Below are 13,423 nucleotides of genomic sequence, written 5' to 3'. Positions count from 1 at the left end.
CTAGTCTTTTCTCACTCTCATTCTTCCTGCACCATTGCCCCATGGTGGCCCTGTCTCCCCGTCCTGCTCCCAGCACCCTTGTTCTGTTAATACCAGCCCACACTCTCTCAGGGATGCCTTACTCTGTCTCAATGACTTGGGCTGTTGCTCCCAGCTTGCCCCAACCCCGCAGAAGCGCCACAGCAGGCACTATGGCTTCTTGCTGCCATTCACACAAGCTCCTCGTGACCAAAACATCCCAGCCTGGCAGCAGGCTCCATGTGTGAGCACAACCGTCTTTCCAGGAGTCAGGGTTCCTACAGGTCCTCTCACTGTCCTGACGTCTTCACTTTCTGTGCTACCTCTCGGGCCTCAGGACTGCAGGCCATTCCTCAAAGACCAGCTCAAAAGCCAGAGCCCTCGGTGACTGCTCTTGGGCAGCCTGGAGCTTGTGCTCCTGGACTCTCCTGCCCTGCCCTGAGCTGTGGCCACTGTGAAGGGGCCTCTTCACAATCAGCTTCCACTTCCTTCTGTCCTGCATATGTGCGTCCACTGGATGGAAGGAAGGAAGGAAGGCAAGAACAAGTTCTTGCCGTGAATGATTTACAAACCATCCCTTCGCACTGAGAATACCCATGTTTCTGCGAATGGCTGAAGCCCTCAGCCTCTGGGAGCCATGGTCTGACAGTTCTCGTCAGTTAGCATGGGGACTGGCCATTGCCTGCCTCTGGGAACTCTTCCTGTGGCGGCCATCGAGGGAGGTGGTTCCAGGAGGAAGAAAGAACAAAATTACTCTCCATGAAACTATTTCTCCCCTCTGAGAAAACACATCTTTAGATCAGATAAGCTCAAAATAGTAAACATATAAAAAAAAAAGAAAAATGAAGGGCCCTTAAAATAGGAGGAAATATTTTCTAGACATGAAAAATGACTCAAAGCTATTAAACTGCTCCTTCAAAACATCTGAATAGATTTCCCTGACAGCAGGGACACAGGGCATGGCCCAGCTTATCCTGCGGTCTTCTAGAAGGTCAGCAAGTTTCCAAACATCAGGAGTGTAGTACCCTGGGAGGCTCTGCTCTTCCCAAGTGTTCAATGATGGTGGGCCCGGTGCCTGCCCAAGGCCCCACGCCCCATGCCCCACTGGGGACCTGCACACAGAGAGGCTCTCCCCAAGATGTGAAAATACCCATCAAGGAAACACTTTGAGTTCCTACCCACATTTGAACAATAGAAGTGTGTTACCTGGCCCAGGCTGAGGCCAGGAGCCCAGAGCTCCATCACGGTCCATCACGGTCCCTCACGGGTGGTAAGGGCTCACACACTTGGACCATCCTTTGCTGTCTTCCCAGGTACATTAGCAGGGAGCAGCTTCAGGTACGGAGCAGTGAGTGGGAGCTCCAACCAGCATATGAGACGTCAGCATCACAAGAAACAGAAATTAACATTAATTTTTGGGCAGTGTGAAAAGAAATGTCACTTTCCCTTGCTTGGCACTCACTTTCTAAGCAGAAAAAATACAGCAATTGGATCAAAACAGTGATTTCAAGCTCAGTTGTGAAAACTTAAGGGGCTATTTGAGGAGCTGCGTGGAAGGGGGTTATACCAGGCAAACATCTACCCAACCTGAGTAGCTAGGCTCTAATTTCCCTGCTAAGATTCCCTTCGTAGCTTTTGTAAGTGTCAGGTCAGAACCCGGGCTAGCGTGTGAGCCCTCCTTCCAGCCTGGGGGCAATAGCATCTCTGAGATCCATAGCCGGCGGCCAGATTGACTTTCCGCCACATCACATGAACATTTAGGCATTCTGTGTGTGGCTCCTCTTTCGGAGACCAGAAAGGAGGTCCTGAAATGGGACGGTTCTGGCACCGCTGCAGCATCTCCCGGGCATTTGGGGCATTGGAAATATTTATTACTGCACAGAAAGGTCTACCCATGAGTCCAGAGAGAAAATCCCAGGGAAAAGCACAGCATCCATGCACAGGCACCTCAGAGCTTCTAGATATTCAGCGAAAGGAGATGCCTTGTAGCTTACACGTGCGTTTTCATCTTGAAGCTTTTCCTCAGCAGTGAACACAGTCCCCAGTACTGCTACAGACTTGTACATCAACATGCCCTGTGGACAAATAAAACCTTCAACAGGACGGTGTGACACAACTACCTTTCATCTCATTTATTTATTTGAAAGGCAATGGCAGGGGGTGGGAGTGAGGCAGTGTGGAGAGAAAGACTGACCTCAAATGCCCACAGCAGCCAGGGCTGGGCCAGGCCAAAGCTGGAAGCCTAGATCTCATTCTGGATCTCCCATCTGTGTCGTAGAGACCCAAGCCCTTGAGCATTCACCTGCTGCCTCCCAGGATGTACCCTGGCTGGAAGCTGGATCTGAAGCAGAGAAGCGAGGACTCAGGCCAAGTACTCTAACACAGGGATGTGGGCTCGCAGGCGGCGTCTATAGCACCAAGCGCCCACACACCTGATTTTTAAGATCATCACTCTTCCAGCCTATTTCTTTTTATATGGATAGTACTCAAGGGCCTGAAAAAATCCTAAATATACAATTTTCTATAAACAGTGGTATAGAAGGCAAAATTAAAACAAATCTTAGGATAGCTTGGGCCTTGTCTTGGCACTGTCAGCTATAGTGAATTATCGCTGGCTGGGTGGCTGTGAAACACCAGAAATTTACTTCTTACTCTTCTAGAGCCTGCAATCCTGAGACCAGGGTGCCAGCATGGGTGGCCCTGGCAAGGGCTCACCTCAGGGAGGACTCCACTGTGTCCTCTCACAGGAGAACAGACAAAGATGCTCTCTGGGGCATCTTTCCTAAGGACAAAAATCCTGCCCATGGATGCTCCATCCACCTGGCCTAACCACCTCCCAAAGGCCTCTCCTCTGAAAATCAGCACCTCGAGAGTCAGGATTTGACATGACTATTGGGGAAGGGGAACACAGACATGTTGTCTATAATGGGTCTCACTTCCACCAAAAATATATGGAATTTTATTTTCATTTTTGTTTATTTGTGTATTTATTTATTTGTTTCCACTGCAGACAAGGAAAGAAACCTATTAATCTCCAGTCTGATGATTTATACTCCAAATTCTTGCGAACATCCAGAGCTAGACAGGACTGGGAATTCAACCCTGATCTCCCACATGGGTATCTTAGCTGGAAGCTGGAGTCATAAATCAAGCCAGGACTCAACCCAGGTACTCTGATATGGGATACGGGCATCCCAAGAAGGCACCAAACACCTGCCCTTGTCAGCATAAATTTAAAGAAACAACAATCCAGATGTCTTTGGGAAGAAACAGCTCTCTCCATTGGAACCCTGGCATGCCATCCAGAGTCACCTGTCCTCGTGTGCACCAATGGTATGGCTCTGCAGGTACTTCATGACAGGTGGCACATACAGCCTGCACCTGGCATCCACTCCTAGCCTTCCCTGGCACAGCCCAGCCCTTTCCTCCATTCAGTTTCATCTTTTAATATGGAAATGAGTGACCACAGCAGCCAGCTTTGGATGCTCTATGGCTCCTCCTTGTGGACAGGTGGAACATGGCATGAGGTCTGCAGAAGCCTCTGTGACAGGATTCCAGGCAGTCTCCTAATCTAACTGCTTGCGTAGCTTTCAGGGTGAACCCAGTTCTGAGTTGTTTCCGTTCCTTCCCCAGGCCTCTCCTCCATGCCTTCCGTCTGCCTGTCCCCACTGTCCCCAGGACCTGGAACATACCCTTCTGAGAGGCAGATATGCTAGGAACCGAAAGAAGCTTACACCTAGGTCCCATGTTCTGCCAGAGCTCCTCTGCTATTGTATTCCTTATTTGGTATTCTTTTTAGTTGGTGGCTGGATTTTACCCAGGGCCTTCTGGCTACCTCTAAGGCCCATAACCCTGGGTCAGCTTTTGCTCTGCCTCTGCCTTCCCAGATCACCACTCTTGATGGACCATTTGGTTGATTAGGGGCCTCCCAAGGCAAGCCGTTCCCCCAACCCTGGAGGGCGAAGGATACAGACACACACACATCCTTCTCGGTGGCCTGTGCTCACTCTACAGAAGCACTGATGAAAATCTAGCCAGATACTCTGAGCTCTCTTCTCAAACAGACCTTCATTTTGGTCCAAAAGACCTATTTCCTTTTTCTTTCTTTTTTTTTTTTAAAGGTTTCTTTTTGATGGTGTTTACACAGTGGAGAAGGATGCATGCCCATGTGGACCACTGATTAGGGCAGGAAGAGTCAAGGAAGAGGTGAAAGTGGATAAGACCAATGTTTCCATGTTTCTTTTTCTTCTTCCTATATCTGGGCAAAGGGAGAGGGGAGAGGAACTGCACCCAGCATCCTAATCACATATACCCGGGGATGGGGAATGGTCATGCCAGGGTCCCCGACATGGAGCATGCTCTGAGTTCTGCTCAAGTGGTTTCAGCGGTTCTGAGCTGCTGTTGATTTTGCTGCTTCAATGACGGGGAAATCCTTCCAAGGTCCATTGGCTGACATTGTCACCTTAGATGCTCCATTTATCCAGTTACTTGCTGTCAACACTTGGCTGGGAGAGTTGTCTAATTTGTTCTTCCCTCTATCCTCTGCTGTGGCATCAAATGTCCTCTGCAGGCCTAGTCCTGACACATGCACTCCACAGATGGACCAGGCTGCTGGGAAGCAGAGCTGTGGCAGGGCTTCTCTCAGGCTTACGTGGCAACCCCGCCAGGACAACACCTTCCTGGGGATATATTGCACCCCACCCCCCAAACCCAAGGACTCTCCTGCTCCCAGTAGCACCACGCTGAGGACCAGGCCTTCAGCACATCCAAGTTGTAGCAAAACATTTTGAATCCTACACAGTGGTGTCATAGGGCTGCTAAGACCTAAGAAGGCCTGGTGCTGTGGCGTAGCAAGTAAAACCTCCACCGTGGAGCTGGCATCTCATACGGGTACCAGTTTGAGACCTGGCTGCTTCATTTTCGATCCAACTTCCTGCTACTGTGCCTGAGAAGGCAGCAGAAGATAGTTCAATTGCCTGGTCCCCTGCAACCCAAGTGGGAGACCCAAAAGATGCCCCTGGCTTTTTCCCAGCCCAGCCCTGGCCATTGTGGCCGTTTGGAAAGTGAATGAGCAGATGGCAGATCTCTCTCTCCCTCACTGTAACTCTTTTTAATTAATTAATTTTTTTTTGTTTAAAGATTTATTCATTTTATTACAAAGTCAGATATACAGAGGAGGAGAGACAGAGAGAAGATCTTCTGTCCGATGATTCACTCCCCAAGTGAGACGCAACGGCCGGTGCGTGCCGATCCGATGCCGGGAACCAGGAACCTCTTTCAGGTCTCCCACGCTGGTGCAGGGTCCCAAAGCATTGGGCCGTCCTCAACTGCTTTCCCAGGGCACAAGCAGGGAGCTGGATGGGAAGTGGAGCTGCCGGGATTAGAACCGGCGCCCATATGGGATACCGGCGCGTTCAAGGCGAGGACTTTAGCCGCTAGGCCACGCCACCGGGCCCATTAATTAATTTTTTTAAAAATATTTATCTATTTCATTACAAAGCCAGATATAGAGGGAGGAGGAGAGACAGAGAGGAAGATCCTCCATCCGATGATTCACTCCCCAAGTGAGCCGCAACGGGCCAGTGCGCTTGATCCGATGCCGGGAACCTGGAACCTCCTTCGGGTCTCCCACGCGGGTGCAGTGTCCCAATGCATTGGGCATTGGGCCGTCCTCGACTGCTTTCCCAGGCCACAAGCAGGGAGCTGGATGGGAAGTGGAGCTGCTGGGACCAGAGCCGGCGCCCACGTGGGATCCCGGCGCACTCAAGGCGAGGACTTCAGCCGCTAGGCCACGCCGCAGGGCCCAATTAATTAGTTAATTTTTAAAAGAGCCTAAGGAACCAACACTTGCCTTGTCTGGTGCCCTGCCCATGCGCTCCACACCTCCTGAGTGCCTGCGCTTCTGATTTGTTAACACGCTGGACATAGCACACTGAGCTTCTGACATTCGCAGGAGTCCATCATGAGAGCCTCCGTGGTTCAATTCTCCATCCCCTGGGAAGGAAAATCTGACGTCTCCAAGCCTCACTTCCACATCACACTGGGATGAAAGCCTGAATATGCTCCCTTCATGGGCCATGATCTGATTTCCCTGGAAAGCATCATCAGATATAGTAGTACTGGGTCCCAGGAGAACCTCCTTAATTGAAGATGACTTAGCCTGCTTTAAAAGCATTTGGGTATTTCACTCAATGGTTCAAGAAACTGAAACCGATTTCTCATAGTTTCTATCTCCCAGTCCCAAGACAGACCTCAATCAGGTCTGTGGCTCATGCAATCACAATACGCATAAGGTTTCCACTGCGAGATACTGAAGCCTTGTACTGAATTCAATTGTAAATGTGAGACAGCACTTTTGTTGATTTACATCACTTGGCATTTTTCTCTACCATTCAGTGCTGAAGGGCTGTTCGTGCGGTTACCACAAATGAGAGAACCAGTTTGAGGCTAGCATAACAGCCCAGTGCATACCAATCTGAGCTTACAGTAAGAATGTTATTCTACAAGACACAAGAAAGTACCTGCTGGGAGGCCAGGAACTTTAATAACTTCCAACTCTTCTTCACATCTGAAAGTCCTGTCTACAGACTACATATTCACCGTAGGAGCTAAACTGTCCAGGAGGAAAACAGAACCTCCCAAAGTCCCTTGGCATCCTCACGCCACGTGGAGAGATGGCAGCTTTGTACTGCATCTCTGGATAGACACACGGAAGGCAGCCAGAGCAGTGCAGCAAATTTCCCCATTTCCTGAGTGACTCGCTTGAAAACAACCTAGGAGTGGGGGGTGGGTTTTGGATGTGAGGGTAGGGTGGTCACTGTAGATAGGACCCCACCTGACCCATGTGATGGGAGTAGTTGGCATGTCAGGTAAACAAGAACTCATGGTTGGTCTGGGCTGAACAAGTTAAAAATTATTACTATTATTATCCAGACATGTTCAGCAGAACATGTAGTGATGGGAACTTGTAAGTTTCCATGAAGCTCAAGGAAATCATGTGAGCTGGCCCAAATCATACCAAATTGACTCTGACAGGAGAGAAAATACAGAGAATAAAATCTGGTCCTCTCCAGGGCTGGGATTCTCCTCAGTTGTCCCTGGCGGGACAGACGTGGGAAGCAGGACATACAAGGAGTCAGATGATGGGTTTCAAGAAACCTTAGGAGACCAGTTGCACAGTGCAGCTGGTTAAAACATCCCTTTTCTTTTTGTCAGCACCCCATATTGGAGTGTCACTTTGAATCCCAACTACTCAGCTTCTGCTTCAGGTTCCTGCTAATGTGCCTGGCAGGCAGCAGAAGAGGGACCAAGTATTTGAGTTCCTGCTACCATGTGGGAAACCCAGGGAGTTCTTGGCTCCTCATCGTGGCATGACCCAACCTTGGCTGTTGCAGCCATTTCGCAATGAATTGCAAATGGAAGATCTCCCCCTCTCACTCTGTTACTCTGCTTTTCAAATAAATTAAAAAAAAATTTTTTTTAAGGAGGAGCTGATTCAGAAATCAGTGAGGGTCTTGTCATCATCAAATCTCTCTCTCGTAAAATATATATATATATATGATATATATTACCAAAGATATTTTATATGCATATTACCAAAGATATTGTATAGCTATAAAAACAATTATGAAGATTATGTGGAAAACTTTGTCAATTATTAAATACTTTAAAATACATAAATCTAAGGCCCAGAGTGATAGCCAAAGGCTAAATTCTCACCTTGCATATGCCAGAATCCCACATCGGTGCCAGTTCATGTCCTGGCTGCTCCACTTCCCATCCAGCTTCCTGTTTGTGGCCTACGAAGGCAGTAGAGGATAACCCAAAGCCTTGGAGCCCTGCACCAGCGTGGGAGATCCAGAAGAAGCTCTTGGCTCCTGGCTTTGGATCAGCTCACTTGGGGAGTGTACCAGCAGATGGAAGATCTTTCTCTCTGTATCTCCTTCTTTTATTTATTATTTTAAAAACATTTTTGTATTTTGATGATCTTTATATATTTGATTTGGGTGGGAAGGGTCAAGGGTTAGAGAACAGTGGGTAAGACCACTGTTTCCACATACTCTTTTTTTCCTTCCTGTATCTGGAGGAAGGGGGGAGATAAAGGGAGAAGCCACACCGAGCCTCCCAACCATCCCAGGCTCCCTGACGTGGGGCCTGCTCTGAGGGCACTGCTCCAGTGGTTCTGATAGTTCAACAGTTCTGAATTGTTGTCAGTGTCACCACTTCAAGCACAATGAAATCTCTCCAGAATTCTCTGGCTGACACAGTCTACCTTAGAGTCTCCGTTTGCCTAGATTTTTACTGCTAACACTTGGCTGGGGTAGTTGATCAATTTGTTCTGTCCTCCGTTCTCTGTTATGGTACCAGGTGTCCTCTGCAGGTTCTAATGTACTGTCACATCCTCCATGTGCACCTGGATATGCTGTCCACTGTCTCGTTTAAGACACTGAGGAGGCCCAGCTTTGACACACGCACTCCATGGTTGGAACACGGACCCTGCAATTTTCTCCATGGTTGGAGTTCTGAGTCCAGTGGTTCAGTTGGGGGATCCCGAAAGAAATCTCATCTGAGGTGATCCCAGACCTGATTCTTGTGTCTCCTTCTTTTTGTATATCTGCCTTTCCAATAATAATAATTTATACATATAATAATATATATGTGTGATTATATAATCATATGTATGTATATATATACATGTATATGATTTTAAAGTTGGTGAAGATGCAATGTGTCCTCATACATAGACGTTAGGAATAAAAATTGGCCCATGAAAAATGGGAAATTGATGGCGGAATAAGAGACTTTAAACTTACTCACAGCATTTGCCTCAGTGATTATGCCTGCAGATATTTCAAGAAACAATCTGGGGCTGGCACAAAGGCTCAATAGGCTAATTCTCGGCTTACAAGCATGGGCATCCCATATGGGCGCTGGTTTGTGTCCTAGCTGCCCCATTTCCTGTGGTCATTTGGGGAGTAAACCAGTGCTTGGATCTTTCTCTGTGTAAATTTCCTTCAGATAAGAATAAATCTCAAAAAAAAATTTTAAAACTAGACAAAATTATATATATCAAGATATTCTCTAGTAAGGTATTTTTTGTAATAGTGGAATTAAGAGTATTTAACGTGGACCTGGCGTGGTGGCCTAGCGGCTAAAGTCCTCACCATGAATGCACCAGGATCCCATATGGGTATTGGTTCTAATCCTGGTGGCCCTGCTTCCCATCCAGCTCCCTGTTTATGGCATGAGAAAGCAGTTGAGGACGGCCCAAAGCCTTAGGACCCTGCACCTGCGTGGGAGACCTGGAGGAAGTTCCTGGCTCCTGGCTCTGGATTGGCACAGCACCGGCCGTGAGTCAGGGAGTGACTCATGGAGTCACTGGCCCTGACTCAGGGAGTGACTCATCGGACAGAAGATCTTCCTCTCTGTACATCTGACTTTGTAATAAAAATAAATAAATCTTAAAAAAAAGAGTATTTAACGTTAGGAGAATGATCAGATTATGACAGATCATTCAGAGTAAGGTGAATGCTTACTTTCTTCATTCTGAGTTTACCCATTGCCATAAAACCAAAGAAAGCAGAAAACAGGGACAGCAAAAAAAATTAGGATAATGAACAGAAAACAGTAACTGTTTAAAAAACAGCCCTAACTATGTTCAGAAAAAAAAATCCGCTTTAAATATAAACACGCAGGTACGGTAAAAGTAAAGGAATAGAGAAAAATATCATGTTGATACTAATTTTAAAAAGCTGGAATATCCATATTAATTTCACAAAGATCAGGCTTAAGACCAAGGAGATTTATCATGGAGAAAGAGGGACAAACATGACAGTAACAGGACCAGTTCTCATGAAGACACAACAATTCTTGATGTGTATATACTTAGCAGTAGACCAGCAAAACATGTGAGGCAAAACCCCACAGAAAAAGACAAATCCAGGAATAGCTGGAGACTTCAACAACTCTCCAAGCAACTGACAGATCCAAGAAGCAGATAATCAGTGAGAACAGTGTTGTACTGAACAGCCTCATCAATCACCTTGATCTAATTGGCATTTATAGCAAACGTCATCCAATAAAAGCAGAGTACGCAATCTTCTCAAGTTCACAGGAACTTCCTGGGTCATAAGACACAGCTGAACAAATTTAAAAGGACACATTCTACCATGTCACCAAGGTATTCAACTACACCCAGCAACAACAGCATTAACCCAAGTGGATCTCAGTAGTCGCAGAAAATGAAGCAAAGTTTGTCTTTTGAAAAAGTACAGAATTATACAATTTAGTAAGATTGCAATGTTTCTCATGCTTACCAAAAAAAAAAAAAAAAAAATCCAAGAACTTACAGTTTTAAAGAAATGACAAAAGTTCACTTGGAATGACTCTAAGTTTTCAACCAACAGGTTGTAGGCATTTGCACATCTAAAGACTAACGTGAATTCTTGCCAGTATTCCATGTTCTCCCTCCTTTTGTGCACTGGGGATGTCTCTGTTCCTAGGAAGGGCAATTTTCCCGTTATGCACTCAATTGGAGCCTCCCCCTTTCTCCCCTACCCATAACCTGCCCCCTTTCACCGCCTCTATATCCGGCTCACATTTCTTTGACTTCAGTCACCATCCCCACCAATCACTATTTCAGCCACTGACGCTGAGAAACAACTGCAAATTCCACAAAACGTGTTCAGAGGATGGCCAGGTAGTGCTCCAATGTGGGGCTGGGATTAGACACAAAAGGCCCTAGAGCTCTCCAGCTCATGGTGTAGACCCAGGTACCATTTGTCCAAGGTTAGAAAATTGCTGCTTGAGACCCCCAGGAACACTTGCCCCGTCCTCCTTGCAGGGGACGTCCCACAGTCACATCCTCTTGCTCAGCCTGCTCTTATGTTCTGAGCTCCAACAGTTCCCTAAAAGGCCAGTAAGAAAGCACAGCATCTGACCAGTCCTAATCACCAAATCACGTTAAGTTAATCGGGGGGCTGGTGTTGTGGCATCACGAGTTAAGCCACTGCCTTTTCCATGTGGCTTCTGACTGAGTCTCCTGCTAATGTACTTGGGAAAGCAGCAGCAGCAGATGGGTCGGTCTTTCGCCTGGCCCATCCCACCTGGTGCAGCCTTTCGGGAAGTGAACCAGAAAAATCCCTTTGCCTTTCCCTCCCTGTCAATGTGTCTTTCAAAAAAGCTTTAAAAATTTTAAATTAAAAAAGTTGATTAAGTCAGCTGACATGTATCATTAAAAGAAAAAGAGAGTTCAAAATTCGCGACAATTTTCACGTCAGTACCTCTGGCAGTAGAGCTCTAAAGTTTTTAGTTCCTTCATTTTTACTAAATCTACATTTTGATCAGGAAAGGTAGATCCAAAAAGGTTAACAGGTTACCATGGGATAGTTCAATTAAGTTAACTATGTCTTTTTAAAAGTTTTCACCTTAGTCTTCATCTGTGCATCAAATCTGTCCAACAGGAACTGGAAAGAATACCACCTGGGGAAAGAAAATCAATACTCACTTGTAATAAAATGCTACAAGCCCACTGTAAGCTCGAAGCCCTGTTTTAAATATATTCATTTCTTTTTCCTTGAAAAGTAGAGTGAAAAAGAGATCTTTTCGTCTACCCCCCAAATGCCCACAACAGTCAAGGATGGATCAGGCCACGGGCAGGAGCCAGGAAAGCCATTCAGGTCCTCCCTATGACAGCAGGGACTCAGTGGTTGAGCCAGTCGCTGTCTCTCAGGGTATATCAGCAGGAAACTGGACTAGCACTGGAGTTGTAAGGACATGGACCAGCACTCTGCTATGGAATGTGGTGTCCCAAGAGGAGATGTGACCCACTGTGCTCTAAAGCTGCTCCATAATCTCTTTAAAAATTACATATACCAACATTGTTCCTGTGAGCATCCAGCTCAGAATTTTTAAACATGAATAATTATTTTGAAAAAAAAAACCTCTTGATTTAAGCTGCATTACATCGCAGAATCCAAAATCACACAGTTAATACTAATGTAATTAACACTGATGCATATTTTCATGATATTGAAGGAATTATCCATGACACAGGCACACAACCTGAGGAGTTATCGGTAGGAACTTTGACACTTCTGCAATTCTATACTTTGGCACAAGGACAAAATAACTACACAAATATGATTTACCTTGACTTATGACTGCACTTTTTCCAATCTTTTAACACAGAAGAAATCAAACACACAACACCCCATTTGCTTTGGAATGGGCAGAGGGTGTGGTCAGGAAAGGGCTGGAGACTCATCGAGGAAGAAAGTAATTTAAAGGGGCACAGGGCAACAAGAACATTGCATTTGTTTAACGATCCGGCTCGGGCACTGGACCAGACACTCAATCCTCGTGTTCTTTCTTGTTTTCTCCTTACGCTGTGCTTGGCAGGTACAAAGTGGAGGAGGAGAGAGATAAGTAATGGGCCAATTACAGTTCAAACACATTCATACCCAAACAAACCTGGGATTTCTGTTAACGCTGCTCTGCTGTCATTTTCAACCTATACTCTGAGCATATCCAATCTCCAGGATAGTAAGTTCTACCAGGTTCCCTCCCTTCCGCAACTTTTTTTTTTAATCTAAAGTTGGATTTATTACAACTAATATAAACTAAAACTTACTCAGCTATGACAAAAACATTGACATATGTGACCATTGTGTATATTCTTAAAAAATTCTTTTTCTTTCCAGGATACTTTTAGTTTTGTCAAATTTGCTTCTTCTGTCATAACACTCTGGTGTTTCTTAGTTTCGCTTTGTTTGGTTTTTTTTTTTAAACCTCTTTAAACATCTGAACATCTTTCTCACAGGTCTGTTTTCTCTAACTTCTAGGTCTGAATTCTGCTGAACCCACAGCTCCTTCAGATTCCTGAAGGTCTTTTTCATGTAGAAGTTTGCAACTGTTCACTGCAATTTCCATGTTGGTGGGAGCTGCTCGACCCAAGGGAAGCTGCAGATTCCCAGGCTGTGGCCACTCAGGACAGGGATACAGCTTCCCCTGTACCACATACATTTGTCTACTCATCTTCCAATAATTTTCACTTCAGAGAAAATGGGCAAAAATGATGCAAATGCCTGTCATGTACCTTTCATATAGTTCCCTGTAACACTACAGTCTTAACCATCAAAAAGGCAGCAAAACCAGTTCCTTAACCTGCTTATGCTACTGTTCACTAAGCCACCTGCTTTAGCGATTCTCCGCCTGTCTGTCACGCGTGTCCTTTTCCACTGTTGCCGCTCCAGGATCCTCTCCAGGACCCCACCAGTCATGGGGCAGCTGTATTGCACTGTGCTTGCAGTTCTTAGTGCTTTTGTAAGCTTCAAGGACTTTTTAATTTCTTGGATTTCATGAACAACTCTAGGTTTACTCTATTACCTTTCAACATTGTGCGGAC

Source organism: Ochotona princeps, chromosome 25 (genome assembly GCF_030435755.1).
Source record: "Ochotona princeps isolate mOchPri1 chromosome 25, mOchPri1.hap1, whole genome shotgun sequence".
Taxonomy (NCBI): Eukaryota; Metazoa; Chordata; class Mammalia; order Lagomorpha; family Ochotonidae; genus Ochotona; species Ochotona princeps.
This window is presented reverse-complemented; position numbering follows the sequence as displayed.